The following is a 19,758-nucleotide window of genomic DNA, read 5'->3' on the forward strand; positions in this document are numbered from 1 at the left end:
AGGCACTTTTTTGCCCTCTTCTACTTCTATCACCAGGTAAGCTAATACAAAAGTTTCCTAACTGTATTGGCTTACTGAAAAAAATCATGTGTTGGTAATGTAAAAAGACCTACAGGACATGATATTAGCAGGGGGTCTTAAATTAAACTACTAAAGAGGCTCAACACTGTTTAGCTGCCAAAAGCAGTTGGAATTGGGCATAAACAGTGTGGTAAGTCTTTAGGTGATGGCTATTGTGTCTGTTGACCTCTTCCAAATGTCTGTACTGGCAATAAAAAGAAAAAAGTTTTCAATTTAAATAGCTAGAGAATAAAAACAATTGGCCAGTAATGTGAAAAAACCTACAGCACCTGGTGTTCCCATGTGGTCTCCCACCCAAGTACTAACCGGGCCCAACACTGCTTAGCTTCCAAGATCAGACGAGATTGGGCCTATCCAATGTGGTATGGCTGTAGGTGAGATACAGGCACTTTTTTGCCCTCTTCTACTTCTATCACCAGGTAAGCTAATAAAAAAGTTTCCTAACTGTATTGGCTTACTGAAAAAAATCATGTGTTGGTAATGTAAAAAGACCTACAGGACATGTTATTAGCAGGGGGTCTTAAATTAAACTACTAAAGAGGCTCAACACTGTTTAGCTGCCAAATGCAGTTGGAATTGGGCCTAAACAGTATGGTAAGTCTTTAGGTGATGGCTATTGTGTCTGTTTGACCTCTTCCAAATGTCAGTGCTGGCAATAAAAAGAAATTTTTTCCAATTTAAATAGCTAGAGAATAAAAACAATTTGCCAGTAATGTGAAAAAACCTACAGCACCTGGTGTTCCCATGTGGTCTCCCACCCAAGTACTAACCAGGCCCAACACTGCTTAGCTTCCAAGATCAGACGAGATTGGGCCTATCCAATGTGGTATGGCTGTAGGTGAGATACAGGCACTTTTTTGCCCTCTTCTACTTCTATCACCAGGTAAGCTAATACAAAAGTTTCCTAACTGTATTGGCTTACTGAAAAAAATCATGTGTTGGTAATGTAAAAAGACCTACAGGACATGATATTAGCAGGGGGTCTTAAATTAAACTACTAAAGAGGCTCAACACTGTTTAGCTGCCAAAAGCAGTTGGAATTGGGCCTAAACAGTGTGGTAAGTCATTAGGTGATGGCTATTGTGTCTGTTTGACCTCTTCCAAATGTCTGTACTGGCAATAAAAATAAAAAGTTTCCAATTTAAATAGCTAGAGAATAAAAACAATTTGCCAGTAATGTGAAAAAACCTACAGCACCTGGTGTTCCCATGTGGTCTCCCACCAAAGTACTAACCAGGCCCAACACTGCTTAGCTTCCAAGATCAGACGAGATTGGGCCTATCCAATGTGGTATGGCTGTAGGTTAGATACAGGCACTTTTTTGCTCTCTTCTACTTCTATCACCGTGTAAGCTAATAAAAAAGTTTCCTAACTGTATTGGCTTACTGCAAAAAATCATGTGTTGGTAATGTAAAAAGACCTACAGGACATGATATTAGCAGGGGGTCTTAAATTAAACTACTAAAGAGGCTCTACACTGTTTAGCTGCCAAAAGCAGTTGGAATTGGGCCTAAACAGTGTGGTAAGTCTTTAGGTGATTGCTATTGTGTCTGTTTGACCTCTTCCAAATGTCAGTGCTAGCAATAAAAAGAAAAAGTTTCCAATTTAAATAGCTAGAGAATAAAAACAATTTGCCAGTAATGTGAAAAAACCTACAGCACCTGGTGTTCCCATGTGGTCTATCACCCAAGTACTAACCAGGACAAACACTGCTTAGCTTCCAAGGTCAGACGAGATTGGGCCTATCCAATGTGGTATGGCTGTAGGTTAGATACAGGCACTTTTTTGCCCTCTTCTACTTCTATCACCAGGTAAGCTAATACAAAAGTTTCCTAACTGTATTGGCTTACTGAAAAAAATCATGTGTTGGTAATGTAAAAAGACCTACAGGACATGATATTATCAGGGGGTCTTTAATTAAACTACTAAAGAGGCTCAACACTGTTTAGCTGCCAAAAGCAGTTGGAATTGGGCATAAACAGTGTGGTAAGTCTTTAGGTGATGGCTATTGTGTCTGTTTGACCTCTTCCAAATGTCTGTACTGGCAATAAAAAGAAAAAGTTTCCAATTTAAATAGCTAGAGAATAAAAACAATTGGCCAGTAATGTGAAAAAACCTACAGCACCTGGTGTTCCCATGTGGTCTCCCACCCAAGTACTAACCAGGCCCAACACTGCTTAGCTTCCAAGATCAGACGAGATTGGGCCTATCCAATGTGGTATGGCTGTAGGTGAGATACAGGCACTTTTTTGCCAACTTCTACTTCTATCACCATGTAAGCTAATAAAAAAGTTTCCTAACTGTATTGGCTTACTGAAAAAAAATCATGTGTTGGTAATGTAAAAAGACCTACAGGACATGTTATTAGCAAGGGGTCTTAAATTAAACTACTAAAGAGGCTCAACACTGTTTAGCTGCCAAATGCAGTTGGAATTGGGCCTAAACAGTATGGTAAGTCTTTAGGTGATGGCTATTGTGTCTGTTTGACCTCTTCCAAATGTCAGTGCTGGCAATAAAAATAATTTTTTTCCAATTTAAATAGCTAGAGAATAAAAACAATTTGCCAGTAATGTGAAAAAACCTACAGCACCTGGTGTTCCCATGTGGTCTCCCACCCAAGTACTAACCAGGCCCAACACTGCTTAGCTTCCAAGATCAGACGAGATTGGGCCTATCCAATGTGGTATGGCTGTAGGTGAGATACAGGCACTTTTTTGCCCTCTTCTACTTCTATCACCAGGTATGCTAATACAAAAGTTTCCTAACTGTATTGGCTTACTGAAAAAAATCATGTGTTGGTAATGTAAAAAGACCTACAGGACATGATATTAGCAGGGGGTCTTAAATTAAACTACTAAAGAGGCTCAACACTGTTTAGCTGCCAAAAGCAGTTGGAATTGGGCCTAAACAGTGTGGTAAGTCTTTAGGTGATTGCTATTGTGTCTGTTTGACCTCTTCCAAATGTCAGTGCTAGCAATAAAAAGAAAAAGTTTCCAATTTAAATAGCTAGAGAATAAAAACAATTTGCCAGTAATGTGAAAAAACCTACAGCACCTGGTGTTCCCATGTGGTCTATCACCCAAGTACTAACCAGGACAAACACTGCTTAGCTTCCAAGGTCAGACGAGATTGGGCCTATCCAATGTGGTATGGCTGTAGGTTAGATACAGGCACTTTTTTGCCCTCTTCTACTTCTATCACCAGGTAAGCTAATACAAAAGTTTCCTAACTGTATTGGCTTACTGAAAAAAATCATGTGTTGGTAATGTAAAAAGACCTACAGGACATGATATTATCAGGGGGTCTTTAATTAAACTACTAAAGAGGCTCAACACTGTTTAGCTGCCAAAAGCAGTTGGAATTGGGCCTAAACAGTGTGGTAAGTCTTTAGGTGATTGCTATTGTGTCTGTTTGACCTCTTCCAAATGTCAGTGCTAGCAATAAAAAGAAAAAGTTTCCAATTTAAATAGCTAGAGAATAAAAACAATTTGCCAGTAATGTGAAAAAACCTACAGCACCTGGTGTTCCCATGTGGTCTCCCACCCAAGTACTAACCAGGCCCAACACTGCTTAGCTTCCAAGATCAGAAGAGATTGGGCCTATCCAATGTGGAATGGCTGTAGGTTAGATACAGGCACTTTTTTGCTCTCTTCTACTTCTATCACCATGTAAGCTAATAAAAAAGTTTCCTAACTATATTTGCTTACTGAAAAAAATCATGTGTTGGTAATGTAAAAAGACCTACAGGACATGTTATTAGCAGGGGGTCTTAAATTAAACTACTAAAGAGGCTCAACACTGTTTAGCTGCCAAATGCAGTTGGAATTGGGCCTAAACAGTATGGTAAGTCTTTAGGTGATGGCTATTGTGTCTGTTTGACCTCTTCCAAATGTCAGTGATGGCAATAAAAAGAATTTTTTTCCAATTTAAATAGCTAGAGAATAAAAACAATTTGCCTGTAATGTGAAAAAACCTACAGCACCTGGTGTTCCCATGTGGTCGCCCACCCAAGTACTAACCAGGCCCAACACTGCTTAGCTTCCAAGATCAGACGAGATTGGGCCTATCCAATGTGGTATGGCTGTAGGTGAGATACAGGCACTTTTTTGCCCTCTTCTACTTCTATCACCAGGTAAGCTAATACAAAAGTTTCCTAACTGTATTGGCTTACTTAAAAAAATCATGTGTTGGTAATGTAAAAAGACCTACAGGACATGATATTAGCAGGGGGTCTTAAATTAAACTACTAAAGAGGCTCAACACTGTTTAGCTGCCAAAAGCAGTTGGAATTGGGCCTAAACAGTGTGGTAAGTCTTTAGGTGATGGCTATTGTGTCTGTTTGACCTCTTCCAAATGTCTGTACTGGCAATAAAAAGAAAAAGTTTCCAATTTAAATAGCTAGAGAATAAAAACAATTTGCCAGTAATGTGAAAAAACCTACAGCACCTGGTGTTCCCATGTGGTCTCCCACCCAAGTGCTAAACAGGCCCAACACTGCTTAGCTTCCAAGATCAGACGAGATTGGGCCTATCCAATGTGGTATGGCTGTAGGTAAGATACAGGCACTTTTTTGCCCTCTTCTACTTCTATCACCAGGTAAGCTAATAAAAAAGTTTCCTAACTGTATTTGCTTACTGAAAAAAATTATGTGTTGGTAATGTAAAAAGACCTACAGGACATGATATTAGCAGGGGGTCTTAAATTAAACTAATAAAGAGGCTCAACACTGTTTAGCTGCCAAAAGCAGTTGGAATTGGGCCTAAACAGTGTGGTAAGTCTTTAGGTGATGGCTATTGTGTCTGTTTGACCTCTTCCAAATGTCTGTACTGGCAATAAAAAGAAAAAGTTTCCAATTTAAATAGCTAGAGAATAAAAACAATTTGCCAGTAATGTGAAAAAACCTACAGCACCTGGTGTTCCCATGTGGTCTCCCACCCAAGTACTAACCAGGCCCAACACTGCTTAGCTTCCAAGATCAGACGAGATTGGGCCTATCCAATGTGGTATGGCTGTAGGTGAGAAACAGGCACTTTTTTGCCCTCTTCTACTTCTATCACCAGGTAAGCTAATACAAAAGTTTCCTAACTGTATTGGCTTACTGCAAAAAATCATGTGTTGGTAATGTAAAAAGACCTACAGGACATGATATTAGCAGGGGGTCTTAAATTAAACTACTAAAGAGGCTCAACACTGTTTAGCTGCCAAAAGCAGTTGGAATTGGGCCTAAACAGTGTGGTAAGTCTTTAGGTGATGGCAATTGTGTCTGTTTGACCTCTTCCAAATGTCTGTTCTGGCAATAAAAAGAAAAAGTTTCCAATTTAACCTACTAGAGAATAAAAACAATTTGCCAGTAATGTGAAAAAACCTACAGCACCTGGTGTTCCCATGTGGTCTCCCACCCAAGTACTAAACAGGCCCAACACTGCTTAACTTACAAGATCAGACAAGATTGGGCCTATCCAATGTGGTATGGCTGTAGGTGAGATACAGGCACTTTTTTGCCCTCTTCTACTTCTATCACCAGGTAAGCTAATAAAAAAGATTCCTAACTGTATTGGCTTACTGAAAAAAATTCTGTGTTGGTAATGTAAAAAGACCTACAGGACATGATATTAGCATGGGGTCTTAAATTAAACTACTAAAGAGGCTCAACACTGTTTAGCTGCCAAAAGCAGTTGGAATTGGTCCTAAACAGTGTGGTAAGTCTTTAGGTGATGGCTATTGTGTCTGTTTGACTTCTTCCGAATGTCTGTACTGGCAATAAAAAGTAAACATTTCCAATTTAAATAGGTAGAGAATAAAAACAATTTGCCAGTAATGTGAAAAAACCTACAGCACCTGGTGTTCACATGTGGTCTCCCACCCAAGTACTAACCAGGCCAAACACTGCTTAGCTTATAAGATCAGACGAGATTGGGCCTATCCAATGTGGTATGGCTGTAGGTGAGATACAGGCACTTTTTTGCCCTCTTCTACTTCTATCACCAGGTAAGCTAATAAAAAAGTTTCCTAACTGTATTGGCTTACTGAAAAAAATCATGTGTTGGTAATGTAAAAAGACCTACAGGACATGTTATTAGCAGGGGGTCTTAAATTAAACTACTAAAGAGGCTCAACACTGTTTAGCTGCCAAATGCAGTTGGAATTGGGCCTAAACAGTATGGTAAGTCTTTAGGTGATGGCTATTGTGTCTGTTTGACCTCTTCCAAATGTCAGTGCTGGCAATAAAAATATTTTTTTTCCAATTTAAATAGCTAGAGAATAAAAACAATTTGCCAGTAATGTGAAAAAACCTACAGCACCTGGTGTTCCCATGTGGTCTCCCACCCAAGTACTAACCAGGCCCAACACTGCTTAGCTTCCAAGATCAGACGAGATTGGGCCTATCCAATGTGGTATGGCTGTAGGTGAGATACAGGCACTTTTTTGCCCTCTTCTACTACTATCACCAGGTAAGCTAATACAAAAGTTTCCTAACTGTATTTGCTTACTGAAAAAAATTATGTGTTGGTAATGTAAAAAGACCTACAGGAAATGATATTAGCAGGGGGTCTTAAATTAAACTACTAAAGAGGCTCAACACTGTTTAGCTGCCAAAAGCAGTTGGAATTGGGCCTAAACAGTGTGGTAAGTCTTTAGGTGATGGCTATTGTGTCTGTTTGACTTCTTCCAAATGTCTGTACTGGCAATAAAAAGTAAACGTTTCCAATTTAAATAGCTAGAGAATAAAAACAATTTGCCAGTAATGTGAAAAAACCTACAGCACCTGGTGTTCCCATGTGGTCTCCCACCCAAGTACTAACCAGCCCCAACACTGCTTAGCTTCCAAGATCAGACGAGATTGGGCCTATCCAATATGGTATGGCTGTAGGTGAGATACAGGCACTTTTTTGCCCTCTTCTACTTCTATCACCAGGTAAGCTAATACAAAAGTTTCCTAAATGTATTGGCTTACTGCAAAAAATCATGTGTTGGTAATGTAAAAAGACCTACAGGACATGATATTAGCAGGGGGTCTTAAATTAAACTACTAAAGAGGCTCAACACTGTTTAGCTGCCAAAAGCAGTTGGAATTGGGCCTAAACAGTGTGGTAAGTCTTTAGGTGATGGCAATTGTGTCTGTTTGACCTCTTCCAAATGTCTGTTCTGGCAATAAAAAGAAAAAGTTTCCAATTTAAATAGCTAGAGAATAAAAACAATTTGCCAGTAATGTGAAAAAACCTACAGCACCTGGTGTTCCCATGTGGTCTCCCACCCAAGTACTAACCAGGCCCAACACTGCTTAGCTTCCAAGATCAGAAGAGATTGGGCCTATCCAATGTGGAATGGCTGTAGGTTAGATACAGGCACTTTTTTGCTCTCTTCTACTTCTATCACCATGTAAGCTAATAAAAAAGTTTCCTAACTGTATTGGCTTACTGAAAAAAATCATGTGTTGGTAATGTAAAAAGACCTACAGGACATGTTATTTGCAGGGGGTCTTAAATTAAACTACTAAAGAGGCTCAACACTGTTTAGCTGCCAAATGCAGTTGGAATTGGGCCTAAACAGTGTGGTAAGTCTTTAGGTGATGGCTATTGTGTCAGTTTGACCTCTTCCAAATGTCTGTGCTGGCAATAAAAAGAAAAAGTTTCCAATTTAAATAGCTAGAGAATAAAAACAATTTGCCAGTAATGTGAAAAATCCTACAGCACCTGGTGTTCCCATGTGGTCTCCCACCCAAGTGCTAAACAGGCCCAACACTGCTTAGCTTCCAAGATCAGACGAGATTGGGCCTATCCAATGTGGTATGGCTGTAGGTGAGATACAGGCACTTTTTTGCCCTCTTCTACTTCTATCACCAGGTAAGCTAATAAAAAAGTTTCCTAACTGTATTGGCTTACTGAAAAAAATTCTGTGTTGGTAATGTAAAAAGACCTACAGGACATGATATTAGCATGGGGTCTTAAATTAAACTACTAAAGAGGCTCAACACTGTTTAGCTGCCAAAAGCAGTTGGAATTGGGCCTAAACAGTGTGGTAAGTCTTTAGGTGATGGCTATTGTGTCTGTTTGACCTCTTCCAAATGTCTGTACTGGCAATAAAAATAAAAAGTTTCCAATTTAACCTACTAGAGAATAAAAACAATTTGCCAGTAATGTGAAAAAACCTACAGCACCTGGTGTTCCCATGTGGTCTCCCACCCAAGTACTAAACAGGCCCAACACTGCTTAACTTACAAGATCAGACAAGATTGGGCCTATCCAATGTGGTATGGCTGTAGGTGAGATACAGGCACTTTTTTGCCCTCTTCTACTTCTATCACCAGGTAAGCTAATAAAAAAGTTTCCTAACTGTATTGGCTTACTGAAAAAAATTCTGTGTTGGTAATGTAAAAAGACCTACAGGACATGATATTAGCATGGGGTCTTAAATTAAACTACTAAAGAGGCTCAACACTGTTTAGCTGCCAAAAGCAGTTGGAATTGGTCCTAAACAGTGTGGTAAGTCTTTAGGTGATGGCTATTGTGTCTGTTTGACTTCTTCCAAATGTCTGTACTGGCAATAAAAAGTAAACATTTCCAATTTAAATAGGTAGAGAATAAAAACAATTTGCCAGTAATGTGAAAAAACCTACAGCACCTGGTGTTCCCATGTGGTCTCCCACCCAAGTACTAAACAGGCCCAACACTGCTTAACTTACAAGATCAGACAAGATTGGGCCTATCCAATGTGGTATGGCTGTAGGTGAGATACAGGCACTTTTTTGCCCTCTTCTACTTCTATCACCAGGTAAGCTAATAAAAAAGTTTCCTAACTGTATTGGCTTACTGAAAAAAATCATGTGTTGGTAATGTAAAAAGACCTACAGGACATGATATTAGCATGGGGTCTTAAATTAAACTACTAAAGAGGCTCAACACTGTTTAGCTGCCAAAAGCAGTTGGAATTGGTCCTAAACAGTGTGGTAAGTCTTTAGGTGATGGCTATTGTGTCTGTTTGACTTCTTCCAAATGTCTGTACTGGCAATAAAAAGTAAACATTTCCAATTTAAATAGGTAGAGAATAAAAACAATTTGCCAGTAATGTGAAAAAACCTACAGCACCTGGTGTTCACATGTGGTCTCCCACCCAAGTACTAACCAGGCCAAACACTGCTTAGCTTCCAAGATCAGACGAGATTGGGCCTATCCAATGTGGTATGGCTGTAGGTGAGATACAGGCACTTTTTTGCCCTCTTCTACTACTATCACCAGGTAAGCTAATACAAAAGTTTCCTAACTGTATTGGCTTACTGAAAAAAATCATGTGTTGGTAATGTAAAAAGACCTACAGGACATGATATTAGCATGGGGTCTTAAATTAAACTACTAAAGAGGCTCAACACTGTTTAGCTGCCAAAAGCAGTTGGAATTGGTCCTAAACAGTGTGGTAAGTCTTTAGGTGATGGCTATTGTGTCTGTTTGACCTCTTCCAAATGTCTGTACTGGCAATAAAAAGAAAAAGTTTCCAATTTAACCTACTAGAGAATAAAAACAATTTGCCAGTAATGTGAAAAAACCTACAGCACCTGGTGTTCCCATGTGGTCTCCCACCCAAGTACTAAACAGGCCCAACACTGCTTAACTTACAAGATCAGACAAGATTGGGCCTATCCAATGTGGTATGGCTGTAGGTGAGATACAGGCACTTTTTTGCCCTCTTCTACTTCTATCACCAGGTAAGCTAATAAAAAAGTTTCCTAACTGTATTGGCTTACTGAAAAAAATTCTGTGTTGGTAATGTAAAAAGACCTACAGGACATGATATTAGCATGGGGTCTTAAATTAAACTACTAAAGAGGCTCAACACTGTTTAGCTGCCAAAAGCAGTTGGAATTGGTCCTAAACAGTGTGGCAAGTCTTTAGGTGATGGCTATTGTGTCTGTTTGACTTCTTCCAAATGTCTGTACTGGCAATAAAAAGTAAACATTTCCAATTTAAATAGGTAGAGAATAAAAACAATTTGCCAGTAATGTGAAAAAACCTACAGCACCTGGTGTTCACATGTGGTCTCCCACCCAAGTACTAACCAGGCCAAACACTGCTTAGCTTATAAGATCAGACGAGATTGGGCCTATCCAATGTGGTATGGCTGTAGGTGAGATACAGGCACTTTTTTGCCCTCTTCTACTACTATCACCAGGTAAGCTAATACAAAAGTTTCCTAACTGTATTGGCTTACTGAAAAAAATCATGTGTTGGTAATGTAAAAAGACCTACAGGACATGATATTAGCAGGGGGTCTTAAATTGAACTACTAAAGAGGCTCAACACTGTTTAGCTGCCAAAAGCAGTTGGAATTGGGCCTAAACAGTGTGGTAAGTCTTTAGGTGATGGCTATTGTGTCTGTTTGACTTCTTCCAAATGTCTGTACTGGCAATAAAAAGTAAACGTTTCCAACTTAAATAGCTAGAGAATAAAAACAATTTGCCAGTAATGTGAAAAAACCTACAGCACCTGGTGTTCCCATGTGGTCTCCCACCCAAGTACTAACCAGGCCCAACACTGCTTAGCTTCCAAGAGCAGACGAGATTGGGCCTATCCAATGTGGTATGGCTGTAGGTGAGATACAGGCACTTTTTTGCCCTCTTCTACTTCTATCACATGGTAAGCTAATAAAAAAGTTTCCTAACTGTATTGGCTTACTGAAAAAAATTATGTGTTGCTAATGTAAAAAGACCTACAGGACATGATATTAGCAGGGGGTCTTAAATTAAACTACTAAAGAGGCTCAACACTGTTTAGCTGCCAAAAGCAGTTGGAATTGGGCCTAAACAGTGTGGTAAGTCTTTAGGTGATGGCTATTGTGTCTGTTTGACTTCTTCCAAATGTCTGTACTGGCAATAAAAAGTAAACGTTTCCAATTTAAATAGCTAGAGAATAAAAACAATTTGCCAGTAATGTGAAAAAACCTACAGCACCTGGTGTTCCCATGTGGTCTCCCACCCAAGTACTAACCAGGCCCAACACTGCTTAGCTTCCAAGATCAGACGAGATTGGGCCTATCCAATGTGGTTTAGCTGTAGGTGAGATACAGGCACTTTTTTGCCCTCTTCTACTTCTATCACCAGGTAAGCTAATAAAAAAGTTTCCTAACTCTATTGGCTTACTGAAAAAAATCATGTGTTGGTAATGTAAAAAGACTTACAGGACATTATATTAGCAGGGGGTCTTAAGTTAAACTACTAAAGAGGCTCAACACTGTTTAGCTGCCAAAAGCAGTTGGAATTGGGCCTAAACAGTGTGGTAAGTCTTTAGGTGATGGCTATTGTGTCTGTTTGACCTCTTCCAAATGTCTGTACTGGCAATAAAAAGAAAAAGTTTCCAATTTAAATAGCTAGAGAATAAAAACAATTTGCCAGTAATGTGAAAAAACCTACAGCACCTGGTGTTCCCATGTGGTCTCCCACCCAAGTACTAAACAGGTCCAACGCTGCTTAGCTTCCAAGATCAGACGAGATTGGGCCTATTCAACGTGGTATGGCTGTAGGTGACATACAGGCACTTTTTTGCCCTCTTCTACTTCTATCACCAGGTAAGCTAATAAAAAAGTTTCCTAACTGTATTGGCTTACTGAAAAAAATTATGTGTTGGTAATGTAAAAAGACCTACAGGACATGATATTAGCAGGGGGTCTTAAATTAAACTACTAAAGAGGCTCAACACTGTTTAGCTGCCAAAAGCAGTTGGAATTGGGCCTAAACAGTGTGGTAAGTCTTTAGGTGATGGCTATTGTGTCAGTTTGACCTCTTCCAAATGTCTGTGCTGGCAATAAAAAGAAAAAGTTTCCAATTTAAATAGCTAGAGAATAAAAACAATTTACCAGTAATATGAAAAAACCTACAGCACCTGGTGTTCCCATGTGGTCTCCCACCCAAGTACTAACCAGCCCCAACACTGCTTAGCTTCCAAGATCAGACGAGATTGGGCCTATCCAATATGGTATGGCTGTAGGTGAGATACAGGCACTTTTTTGCTCTCTTCTACTTCTATCACCAGGTAAGCTAATAAAAAAGTTTCCTAACTGTATTGGCTTACTGAAAAAAAATCTGTGTTGGTAATGTAAAAAGACCTACAGGACATGATATTAGCATGGGGTCTTAAATTAAACTACTAAAGAGGCTCAACACTGTTTAGCTGCCAAAAGCAGTTGGAATTGGTCCTAAACAGTGTGGTAAGTCTTTAGGTGATGGCTATTGTGTCTGTTTGACCTCTTCCAAATGTCTGTACTGGCAATAAAAAGAAAAAGTTTCCAATTTATCCTACTAGAGAATAAAAACAATTTGCCAGTAATGTGAAAAAACCTACAGCACCTGGTGTTCCCATGTTGTCTCCTACCCAAGTACTAACCAGGCCCAACACTGCTTAGCTTCCAAGATCAGACGAGATTGGGCCTATCCAATGTGGTATGGCTGTAGGTGAGATACAGGCACTTTTTTGCCCTCTTCTACTTCTATCACCAGGTAAGCTAATACAAAAGTTTCCTAAATGTATTGGCTTACTGCAAAAAATCATGTGTTGGTAATGTAAAAAGACCTACAGGACATGATATTAGCAGGGGGTCTTAAATTAAACTACTAAAGAGGCTCAACACTGTTTAGCTGCCAAAAGCAGTTGGAATTGGGCCTAAACAGTGTGGTAAGTCTTTAGGTGATGGCAATTGTGTCTGTTTGACCTCTTCCAAATGTCTGTTCTGGCAATAAAAAGAAAAAGTTTCCAATTTAAATAGCTAGAGAATAAAAACAATTTGCCAGTAATGTGAAAAAACCTACAGCACCTGGTGTTCCCATGTGGTCTCCCACCCAAGTACTAACCAGGCCCAACACTGCTTAGCTTCCAAGATCAGAAGAGATTGGGCCTATCCAATGTGGAATGGCTGTAGGTGAGATACAGGCACTTTTTTGCTCTCTTCTACTTCTATCACCATGTAAGCTAATAAAAAAGTTTCCTAACTGTATTGGCTTACTGAAAAAAATCATGTGTTGGTAATGTAAAAAGACCTACAGGACATGTTATTAGCAGGGGGTCTTAAATTAAACTACTAAAGAGGCTCAACACTGTTTAGCTGCCAAATGCAGTTGGAATTGGGCCTAAACAGTATGGTAAGTCTTTAGGTGATGGCTATTGTGTCTGTTTGACCTCTTCCAAATGTCTGTACTGGCAATAAAAAGAAAAAGTTTCCAATTTAAATAGCTAGAGAATAAAAACAATTTGCCAGTAATGTGAAAAATCCTACAGCACCTGGTGTTCCCATGTGGTCTCCCACCCAAGTGCTAAACAGGCCCAACACTGCTTAGCTTCCAAGATCAGACGAGATTGGGCCTATCCAATGTGGTATGGCTGTAGGTGAGAAACAGGCACTTTTTTGCCCTCTTCTACTTCTATCACCAGGTAAGCTAATAAAAAAGTTTCCTAACTATATTGGCTTACTGAAAAAAATTATGTGTTGGTAATGTAAAAAGACCTACAGGACATGATATTAGCAGGGGGTCTTAAATTAAACTACTAAAGAGGCTCAACACTGTTTAGCTGCCAAAAGCAGTTGGAATTGGGCCTAAACAGTGTGGTAAGTCTTTAGGTGATGGCTATTGTGTCTGTTTGACCTCTTCCAAATGTCTGTACTGGCAATAAAAAGAAAAAGTTTCCAATTTAAATAGCTAGAGAATAAAAACAATTTGCCAGTAATGTGAAAAAACCTACAGCACCTGGTGTTCCCATGTGGTCTCCCACCCAAGTACTAACCAGGCCCAACACTGCTTAGCTTCCAAGATCAGAAGAGATTGGGCCTATCCAATGTGGAATGGCTGTAGGTTAGATACAGGCACTTTTTTGCTCTCTTCTACTTCTATCACCATGTAAGCTAATAAAAAAGTTTCCTAACTGTATTGGCTTACTGAAAAAAATCATGTGTTGGTAATGTAAAAAGACCTACAGGACATGTTATTAGCAGGGGGTCTTAAATTAAACTACTAAAGAGGCTCAACACTGTTTAGCGGCCAAATGCAGTTGGAATTGGGCCTAAACAGTATGGTAAGTCTTTAGGTGATGGCTATTGTGTCTGTTTGACCTCTTCCAAATGTCAGTGATGGCAATAAAAAGAATTTTTTTCCAATTTAAATAGCTAGAGAATAAAAACAATTTGCCTGTAATGTGAAAAAACCTACAGCACCTGGTGTTCCCATGTGGTCGCCCACCCAAGTACTAACCAGGCCCAACACTGCTTAGCTTCCAAGATCAGACGAGATTGGGCCTATCCAATGTGGTATGGCTGTAGGTGAGATACAGGCACTTTTTTGCCCTCTTCTACTTCTATCACCAGGTAAGCTAATACAAAAGTTTCCTAACTGTATTGGCTTACTTAAAAAAATCATGTGTTGGTAATGTAAAAAGACCTACAGGACATGATATTAGCAGGGGGTCTTAAATTAAACTACTAAAGAGGCTCAACACTGTTTAGCTGCCAAAAGCAGTTGGAATTGGGCCTAAACAGTGTGGTAAGTCTTTAGGTGATGGCTATTGTGTCTGTTTGACCTCTTCCAAATGTCTGTACTGGCAATAAAAAGAAAAAGTTTCCAATTTAAATAGCTAGAGAATAAAAACAATTTGCCAGTAATGTGAAAAAACCTACAGCACCTGGTGTTCCCATGTGGTCTCCCACCCAAGTGCTAAACAGGCCCAACACTGCTTAGCTTCCAAGATCAGACGAGATTGGGCCTATCCAATGTGGTATGGCTGTAGGTAAGATACAGGCACTTTGTTGCCCTCTTCTACTTCTATCACCAGGTAAGCTAATACAAAAGTTTCCTAACTGTATTGGCTTACTGAAAAAAATAATGTGTTGGTAATTTAAAAAGACCTACAGGACATGATATTAGCAGGGGGTCTTAAATTAAACTACTAAAGAGGCTCAACACTGTTTAGCTGCCAAAAGCAGTTGGAATTGGGCCTAAACAGTGTGGTAAGTCTTTAGGTGATGGCTATTGTGTCTGTTTGACCTCTTCCAAATGTCTGTACTGGCAATAAAAAGAAAAAGTTTCCAATTTAACCTACTAGAGTATAAAAACAATTTGCCAGTAATGTGACAAAACCTACAGCACCTGGTGTTCCCATGTGGTCTCCCACCCAAGTACTAAACAGGCCCAACACTGCTTAACTTACAAGATCAGACAAGATTGGGCCTATCCAATGTGGTATGGCTGTAGGTGAGATACAGGCACTTTTTTGCCCTCTTCTACTTCTATCACCAGGTAAGCTAATAAAAAAGTTTCCTAACTGTATTGGCTTACTGAAAAAAATTCTGTGTTGGTAATGTAAAAAGACCTACAGGACATGATATTAGCATGGGGTCTTAAATTAAACTACTAAAGAGGCTCAACACTGTTTAGCTTCCAAAAGCAGTTGGAATTGGTCCTAAACAGTGTGGTAAGTCTTTAGGTGATGGCTATTGTGTCTGTTTGACTTCTTCCAAATGTCTGTACTGGCAATAAAAAGTAAACATTTCCAATTTAAATAGGTAGAGAATAAAAACAATTTGCCAGTAATGTGAAAAAACCTACAGCACCTGGTGTTCCCATGTGGTCTCCCACCCAAGTACTAAACAGGCCCAACACTGCTTAACTTACAAGATCAGACAAGATTGGGTCTATCCAATGTGGTATGGCTGTAGGTGAGATACAGGCACTTTTTTGCCCTCTTCTACTTCTATCACCAGGTAAGCTAATAAAAAAGTTTCCTAACTGTATTGGCTTACTGAAAAAAATTATGTGTTGATAATGTAAAAAGACCTACAGGACATGATATTAGCAGGGGGTCTTAAATTAAACTACTAAAGAGGCTCAACACTGTTTAGCTGCCAAAAGCAGTTGGAATTGGTCCTAAACAGTGTGGTAAGTCTTTAGGTGATGGCTATTGTGTCTGTTTGACTTCTTCCAAATGTCTGTACTGGCAATAAAAAGTAAACGTTTCCAATTTAAATAGCTAGAGAATAAAAACAATTTGCCAGTAATGTGAAAAAACCTACAGCACCTGGTGTTCCCATGTGGTCTCCCACCCAAGTACTAACCAGGCCCAACACTGCTTAGCTTCCAAGATCAGACGAGATTGGGCCTATCCAATGTGGTATGGCTGTAGGTGAGATACAGGCACTTTTTTGCCCTCTTCTACTACTATCACCAGGTAAGCTAATACAAAAGTTTCCTAACTGTATTGGCTTACTGAAAAAAAATCATGTGTTGGTAATGTAAAAAGACCTACAGGACATGATATTAGCATGGGGTCTTAAATTAAACTACTAAATAGGCTCAACACTGTTTTGCTGCCAAAAGCAGTTGAAATTGGGCCTAAACAGTGTGCTAAGTCTTTAGGTGATGGCTATTGTGTCTGTTTGACCTCTTCCAAATGTCTGTACTGGCAATAAAAAGAAAAAGTTTCCAATTTAACCTACTAGAGAATAAAAACAATTTGCCAGTAATGTGAAAAAACCTACAGCACCTGGTGTTCCCATGTGGTCTCCCACCCAAGTACTAACCAGGCCCAACACTGCTTAGCTTCCAAGAGCAGACGAGATTGGGCCTATCCAATGTGGTATGGCTGTAGGTGAGATACAGGCACTTTTTTGCCCTCTTCTACTTCTATCACCAGGTAAGCTAATAAAAAAGTTTCCTAACTGTATTGGCTTACTGAAAAAAATTATGTGTTGCTAATGTAAAAAGACCTACAGGACATGATATTAGCAGGGGGTCTTAAATTAAACTACTAAAGAGGCTCAACACTGTTTAGCTGCCAAAAGCAGTTGGAATTGGTCCTAAACAGTGTGGTAAGTCTTTAGGTGATGGCTATTGTGTCTGTTTGACTTCTTCCAAATGTCTGTACTGGCAATAAAAAGTAAACGTTTCCAATTTAAATAGCTAGAGAATAAAAACAATTTGCCAGTAATGTGAAAAAACCTACAGCACCTGGTGTTCCCATGTGGTCTCCCACGCAAGTACTAACCAGGCCCAACACTGCTTAGCTTCCAAGATCAGACGAGATTGGGCCTATCCAATGTGGTTTAGCTATAGGTGAGATACAGGCACTTTTTTGCCCTCTTCTACTTCTATCACCAGGTAAGCTAATAAAAAAGTTTCCTAACTGTATTGGCTTACTGAAAAAAATCATGTGTTGGTAATGTAAAAAGACCTACAGGAGATGTTATTAGCAGGGGGTCTTAAATTAAACTACTAAAGAGGCTCAACACTGTTTAGCTGCCAAATGCAGTTGGAATTGGGCCTAAACAGTATGGTAAGTCTTTAGGTGATGGCTATTGTGTCTGTTTGACCTCTTCCAAATGTCAGTGCTGGCAATAAAAAGAAAAAGTTTCCAATTTAAATAGCTAGAGAATAAAAACAATTTGCCAGTAATGTGAAAAAACCTACAGCACCTGGTGTTCCCATGTGGTCTCCCACCCAAGTGCTAAACAGGCCCAACACTGCTTAGCTTCCAAGATCAGACGAGATTGGGCCTATCCAATGTGGTATGGCTGTAGGTGAGAAACAGGCACTTTTTTGCCCTCTTCTACTTCTATCACCAGGTAAGCTAATAAAAAAGTTTCCTAACTGTATTGGCTTACTGAAAAAAATTATGTGTTGGTAATGTAAAAAGACCTACAGGACATGATATTAGCAGGGGGTCTTAAATTAAACTACTAAAGAGGCTCAACACTGTTTAGCTGCCAAAGCAGTTGGAATTGGGCCTAAACAGTGTGGTAAGTCTTTAGGTGATGGCTATTGTGTCTGTTTGACCTCTTCCAAATGTCTGTACTGGCAATAAAAAGAAAAAGTTTCCAATTTAAATAGCTAGAGAATAAAAACAATTTGCCAGTAATGTGAAAAAACCTACAGCACCTGGTGTTCCCATGTGGTCTCCCACCAAAGTACTAACCAGGCCCATCACTGCTTAGCTTCCAAGATCAGAAGAGATTGGGCCTATCCAATGTGGAATGGCTGTAGGTTAGATACAAGCACTTTTTTGCTCTCTTCTACTTCTATCACCATGTAAGCTAATAAAAAAGTTTCCTAACTGTATTGGCTTACTGAAAAAATCATGTGTTGGTAATGTAAAAAGACCTACAGGACATGATATTAGCAGGGGGTCTTAAATTAAACTACTAAAGAGGCTCAACACTGTTTAGCTGCCAAAAGCAGTTGGAATTGGGCCTAAACAGTGTGGTAAGTCTTTAGGTGATGGCAATTGTGTCTGTTTGACCTCTTCCAAATGTCTGTACTGGCAATAAAAAGAAAAAGTTTCCAATTTAAATAGCTAGAGAATAAAAACAATTTGCCAGTAATGTGAAAAAACCTACAGCACCTGGTGTTCCCATGTGGTCTCCCACCCAAGTACTAAACAGGTCCAACACTGCTTAGCTTCCAAGATCAGACGAGATTGGGCCTATCCAATGTGGTATGGCTGTAGGTGAGATACAGGCACTTTTTTGCCCTCTTCTACTTCTATCACCAGGTAAGCTAATAAAAAAGTTTCCTAACTGTATTGGCTTACTGAAAAAAATCATGTGTTGGTAATGTAAAAAGACCTACGGGACATGTTATTAGCAGGGGGTCTTAAATTAAACTACTAAAGAGGCTCAACACTGTTTAGCTGCCAAATGCAGTTGGAATTGGGCCTAAACAGTATGGTAAGTCTTTAGGTGATGGCTATTGTGTCTGTTTGACCTCTTCCAAATGTCAGTGCTGGCAATATAAAGAAAATTTTTCCAATTTAAATAGCTAGAGAATAAAAACAATTTGCCAGTAATGTGAAAAAACCTACAGCACCTGGTGTTCCCATGTGGTCTCCCACCCAAGTACTAACCAGGCCCAACACTGCTTAGCTTCCAAGATCAGACGAGATTGGGCCTATCCAATGTGGTATGGCTGTAGGTGAGATACAGGCACTTTTTTGCCCTCTTCTACTTCTATCACCAGGTAAGCTAATACAAAAGTTTCCTAACTGTATTGGCTTACTGAAAAAAATCATGTGTTGGTAATGTAAAAAGACCTACAGGACATGATATTAGCAGGGGGTCTTAAATTAAACTACTAAAGAGGCTCAACACTGTTTAGCTGCCAAAAGCAGTTGGAATTTGGCCTAAACAGTGTGGTAAGTCTTTAGGTGATGGCTATTGTGTCTGTTTGACCTCTTCCAAATGTCTGTACTGGCAATAAAAAGAAAAAGTTTCCAATTTAAATAGCTAGAGAATAAAAACAATTTGCCAGTAATATGAAAAAACCTACAGCACCTGGTGTTCCCATGTGGTCTCCCACCCAAGCACTAACCAGCCCCAACACTTCTTAGCTTCCAAGATCAGACAAGATTTTGCCTATCCAATGTGGTATGGCTGTAGGTGAGATACAGGCACTTTTTTGCCCTCTTCTACTTCTATCACCAGGTAAGCTAATAAAAAAGTTTCCTAACTGTATTGGCTTACTGAAAAAAACCATGTGTTGGTAATGTAAAAAGACCTACAGGACATTATATTAGCAGGGGGTCTTAAATTAAACTACTAAAGAGGCTGAAGGAGAAAAGTTTATCGCTCAGAAAGTCACGTGAGGGATAGTCTAAAGGGTAGAAAAAAAAATTGACTTGCTGGTTGAAGTCTATTGCGTGATGGTGCCAGCAAAAG

The 19,758-nt window shown here is 39.5% G+C and overlaps 24 non-coding genes and 18 pseudogenes across 24 annotated transcripts; all 42 read right to left on the reverse strand.

The window, feature by feature from the left end:
* Positions 1–338: 338 nt before the first annotated feature.
* Positions 339–457, reverse strand: LOC146044617 (5S ribosomal RNA). The gene has a single exon (XR_014465053.1). It is a non-coding gene; the product is annotated as a 5S ribosomal RNA (ribosomal RNA).
* A 345-nt stretch (positions 458–802) lies between these two features.
* On the reverse strand, positions 803–921 carry LOC146044256 (5S ribosomal RNA). Its single transcript, XR_014464855.1, has one exon. It is a non-coding gene; the product is annotated as a 5S ribosomal RNA (ribosomal RNA).
* Positions 922–1,266: 345 nt separating this feature from the next.
* Positions 1,267–1,385, reverse strand: LOC146044622 (5S ribosomal RNA). The gene has a single exon (XR_014465059.1). It is a non-coding gene; the product is annotated as a 5S ribosomal RNA (ribosomal RNA).
* A 345-nt stretch (positions 1,386–1,730) lies between these two features.
* Positions 1,731–1,849, reverse strand: LOC146044270 (5S ribosomal RNA; annotated as a pseudogene).
* A 345-nt stretch (positions 1,850–2,194) lies between these two features.
* On the reverse strand, positions 2,195–2,313 carry LOC146044268 (5S ribosomal RNA). Its single transcript, XR_014464857.1, has one exon. It is a non-coding gene; the product is annotated as a 5S ribosomal RNA (ribosomal RNA).
* A 346-nt stretch (positions 2,314–2,659) lies between these two features.
* On the reverse strand, positions 2,660–2,778 carry LOC146044280 (5S ribosomal RNA). The gene has a single exon (XR_014464859.1). It is a non-coding gene; the product is annotated as a 5S ribosomal RNA (ribosomal RNA).
* A 345-nt stretch (positions 2,779–3,123) lies between these two features.
* On the reverse strand, positions 3,124–3,242 carry LOC146044271 (5S ribosomal RNA; annotated as a pseudogene).
* A 345-nt stretch (positions 3,243–3,587) lies between these two features.
* On the reverse strand, positions 3,588–3,706 carry LOC146043279 (5S ribosomal RNA). Its single transcript, XR_014464273.1, has one exon. It is a non-coding gene; the product is annotated as a 5S ribosomal RNA (ribosomal RNA).
* A 345-nt stretch (positions 3,707–4,051) lies between these two features.
* On the reverse strand, positions 4,052–4,170 carry LOC146044610 (5S ribosomal RNA). The gene has a single exon (XR_014465047.1). It is a non-coding gene; the product is annotated as a 5S ribosomal RNA (ribosomal RNA).
* A 345-nt stretch (positions 4,171–4,515) lies between these two features.
* Positions 4,516–4,634, reverse strand: LOC146043783 (5S ribosomal RNA; annotated as a pseudogene).
* Positions 4,635–4,979: 345 nt separating this feature from the next.
* LOC146044292 (5S ribosomal RNA) lies at positions 4,980–5,098 on the reverse strand. Its single transcript, XR_014464861.1, has one exon. It is a non-coding gene; the product is annotated as a 5S ribosomal RNA (ribosomal RNA).
* Positions 5,099–5,443: 345 nt separating this feature from the next.
* LOC146043907 (5S ribosomal RNA) lies at positions 5,444–5,562 on the reverse strand (annotated as a pseudogene).
* Positions 5,563–5,907: 345 nt separating this feature from the next.
* Positions 5,908–6,026, reverse strand: LOC146044243 (5S ribosomal RNA; annotated as a pseudogene).
* A 345-nt stretch (positions 6,027–6,371) lies between these two features.
* LOC146044304 (5S ribosomal RNA) lies at positions 6,372–6,490 on the reverse strand. Its single transcript, XR_014464864.1, has one exon. It is a non-coding gene; the product is annotated as a 5S ribosomal RNA (ribosomal RNA).
* A 345-nt stretch (positions 6,491–6,835) lies between these two features.
* On the reverse strand, positions 6,836–6,954 carry LOC146043833 (5S ribosomal RNA; annotated as a pseudogene).
* Positions 6,955–7,299: 345 nt separating this feature from the next.
* On the reverse strand, positions 7,300–7,418 carry LOC146043281 (5S ribosomal RNA). Its single transcript, XR_014464274.1, has one exon. It is a non-coding gene; the product is annotated as a 5S ribosomal RNA (ribosomal RNA).
* Positions 7,419–7,763: 345 nt separating this feature from the next.
* On the reverse strand, positions 7,764–7,882 carry LOC146044007 (5S ribosomal RNA; annotated as a pseudogene).
* A 345-nt stretch (positions 7,883–8,227) lies between these two features.
* Positions 8,228–8,346, reverse strand: LOC146043908 (5S ribosomal RNA; annotated as a pseudogene).
* Positions 8,347–8,691: 345 nt separating this feature from the next.
* LOC146043910 (5S ribosomal RNA) lies at positions 8,692–8,810 on the reverse strand (annotated as a pseudogene).
* Positions 8,811–9,155: 345 nt separating this feature from the next.
* Positions 9,156–9,274, reverse strand: LOC146043715 (5S ribosomal RNA). The gene has a single exon (XR_014464706.1). It is a non-coding gene; the product is annotated as a 5S ribosomal RNA (ribosomal RNA).
* Positions 9,275–9,619: 345 nt separating this feature from the next.
* Positions 9,620–9,738, reverse strand: LOC146043911 (5S ribosomal RNA; annotated as a pseudogene).
* A 345-nt stretch (positions 9,739–10,083) lies between these two features.
* LOC146044245 (5S ribosomal RNA) lies at positions 10,084–10,202 on the reverse strand (annotated as a pseudogene).
* Positions 10,203–10,547: 345 nt separating this feature from the next.
* On the reverse strand, positions 10,548–10,666 carry LOC146043198 (5S ribosomal RNA). The gene has a single exon (XR_014464192.1). It is a non-coding gene; the product is annotated as a 5S ribosomal RNA (ribosomal RNA).
* A 345-nt stretch (positions 10,667–11,011) lies between these two features.
* Positions 11,012–11,130, reverse strand: LOC146043297 (5S ribosomal RNA). Its single transcript, XR_014464291.1, has one exon. It is a non-coding gene; the product is annotated as a 5S ribosomal RNA (ribosomal RNA).
* Positions 11,131–11,475: 345 nt separating this feature from the next.
* LOC146043303 (5S ribosomal RNA) lies at positions 11,476–11,594 on the reverse strand. The gene has a single exon (XR_014464296.1). It is a non-coding gene; the product is annotated as a 5S ribosomal RNA (ribosomal RNA).
* Positions 11,595–11,939: 345 nt separating this feature from the next.
* On the reverse strand, positions 11,940–12,058 carry LOC146043834 (5S ribosomal RNA; annotated as a pseudogene).
* Positions 12,059–12,403: 345 nt separating this feature from the next.
* On the reverse strand, positions 12,404–12,522 carry LOC146043534 (5S ribosomal RNA). Its single transcript, XR_014464526.1, has one exon. It is a non-coding gene; the product is annotated as a 5S ribosomal RNA (ribosomal RNA).
* A 345-nt stretch (positions 12,523–12,867) lies between these two features.
* On the reverse strand, positions 12,868–12,986 carry LOC146043282 (5S ribosomal RNA). The gene has a single exon (XR_014464275.1). It is a non-coding gene; the product is annotated as a 5S ribosomal RNA (ribosomal RNA).
* Positions 12,987–13,331: 345 nt separating this feature from the next.
* Positions 13,332–13,450, reverse strand: LOC146044009 (5S ribosomal RNA; annotated as a pseudogene).
* A 345-nt stretch (positions 13,451–13,795) lies between these two features.
* On the reverse strand, positions 13,796–13,914 carry LOC146043283 (5S ribosomal RNA). The gene has a single exon (XR_014464276.1). It is a non-coding gene; the product is annotated as a 5S ribosomal RNA (ribosomal RNA).
* A 345-nt stretch (positions 13,915–14,259) lies between these two features.
* On the reverse strand, positions 14,260–14,378 carry LOC146044612 (5S ribosomal RNA). Its single transcript, XR_014465049.1, has one exon. It is a non-coding gene; the product is annotated as a 5S ribosomal RNA (ribosomal RNA).
* Positions 14,379–14,723: 345 nt separating this feature from the next.
* On the reverse strand, positions 14,724–14,842 carry LOC146043784 (5S ribosomal RNA; annotated as a pseudogene).
* Positions 14,843–15,187: 345 nt separating this feature from the next.
* On the reverse strand, positions 15,188–15,306 carry LOC146043912 (5S ribosomal RNA; annotated as a pseudogene).
* Positions 15,307–15,651: 345 nt separating this feature from the next.
* On the reverse strand, positions 15,652–15,770 carry LOC146043738 (5S ribosomal RNA). Its single transcript, XR_014464729.1, has one exon. It is a non-coding gene; the product is annotated as a 5S ribosomal RNA (ribosomal RNA).
* Positions 15,771–16,115: 345 nt separating this feature from the next.
* On the reverse strand, positions 16,116–16,234 carry LOC146044318 (5S ribosomal RNA). Its single transcript, XR_014464867.1, has one exon. It is a non-coding gene; the product is annotated as a 5S ribosomal RNA (ribosomal RNA).
* Positions 16,235–16,580: 346 nt separating this feature from the next.
* Positions 16,581–16,699, reverse strand: LOC146043199 (5S ribosomal RNA). The gene has a single exon (XR_014464193.1). It is a non-coding gene; the product is annotated as a 5S ribosomal RNA (ribosomal RNA).
* A 345-nt stretch (positions 16,700–17,044) lies between these two features.
* Positions 17,045–17,163, reverse strand: LOC146043809 (5S ribosomal RNA; annotated as a pseudogene).
* A 345-nt stretch (positions 17,164–17,508) lies between these two features.
* On the reverse strand, positions 17,509–17,627 carry LOC146043785 (5S ribosomal RNA; annotated as a pseudogene).
* A 344-nt stretch (positions 17,628–17,971) lies between these two features.
* On the reverse strand, positions 17,972–18,090 carry LOC146043627 (5S ribosomal RNA). Its single transcript, XR_014464618.1, has one exon. It is a non-coding gene; the product is annotated as a 5S ribosomal RNA (ribosomal RNA).
* A 344-nt stretch (positions 18,091–18,434) lies between these two features.
* On the reverse strand, positions 18,435–18,553 carry LOC146043334 (5S ribosomal RNA). Its single transcript, XR_014464328.1, has one exon. It is a non-coding gene; the product is annotated as a 5S ribosomal RNA (ribosomal RNA).
* Positions 18,554–18,898: 345 nt separating this feature from the next.
* LOC146044330 (5S ribosomal RNA) lies at positions 18,899–19,017 on the reverse strand. Its single transcript, XR_014464869.1, has one exon. It is a non-coding gene; the product is annotated as a 5S ribosomal RNA (ribosomal RNA).
* A 345-nt stretch (positions 19,018–19,362) lies between these two features.
* On the reverse strand, positions 19,363–19,481 carry LOC146044367 (5S ribosomal RNA; annotated as a pseudogene).
* Positions 19,482–19,758: the final 277 nt, after the last annotated feature.

Source organism: Crinia signifera, chromosome 19 (genome assembly GCF_055691185.1).
Source record: "Crinia signifera chromosome 19, ASM5569118v1, whole genome shotgun sequence".
Taxonomy (NCBI): Eukaryota; Metazoa; Chordata; class Amphibia; order Anura; family Myobatrachidae; genus Crinia; species Crinia signifera.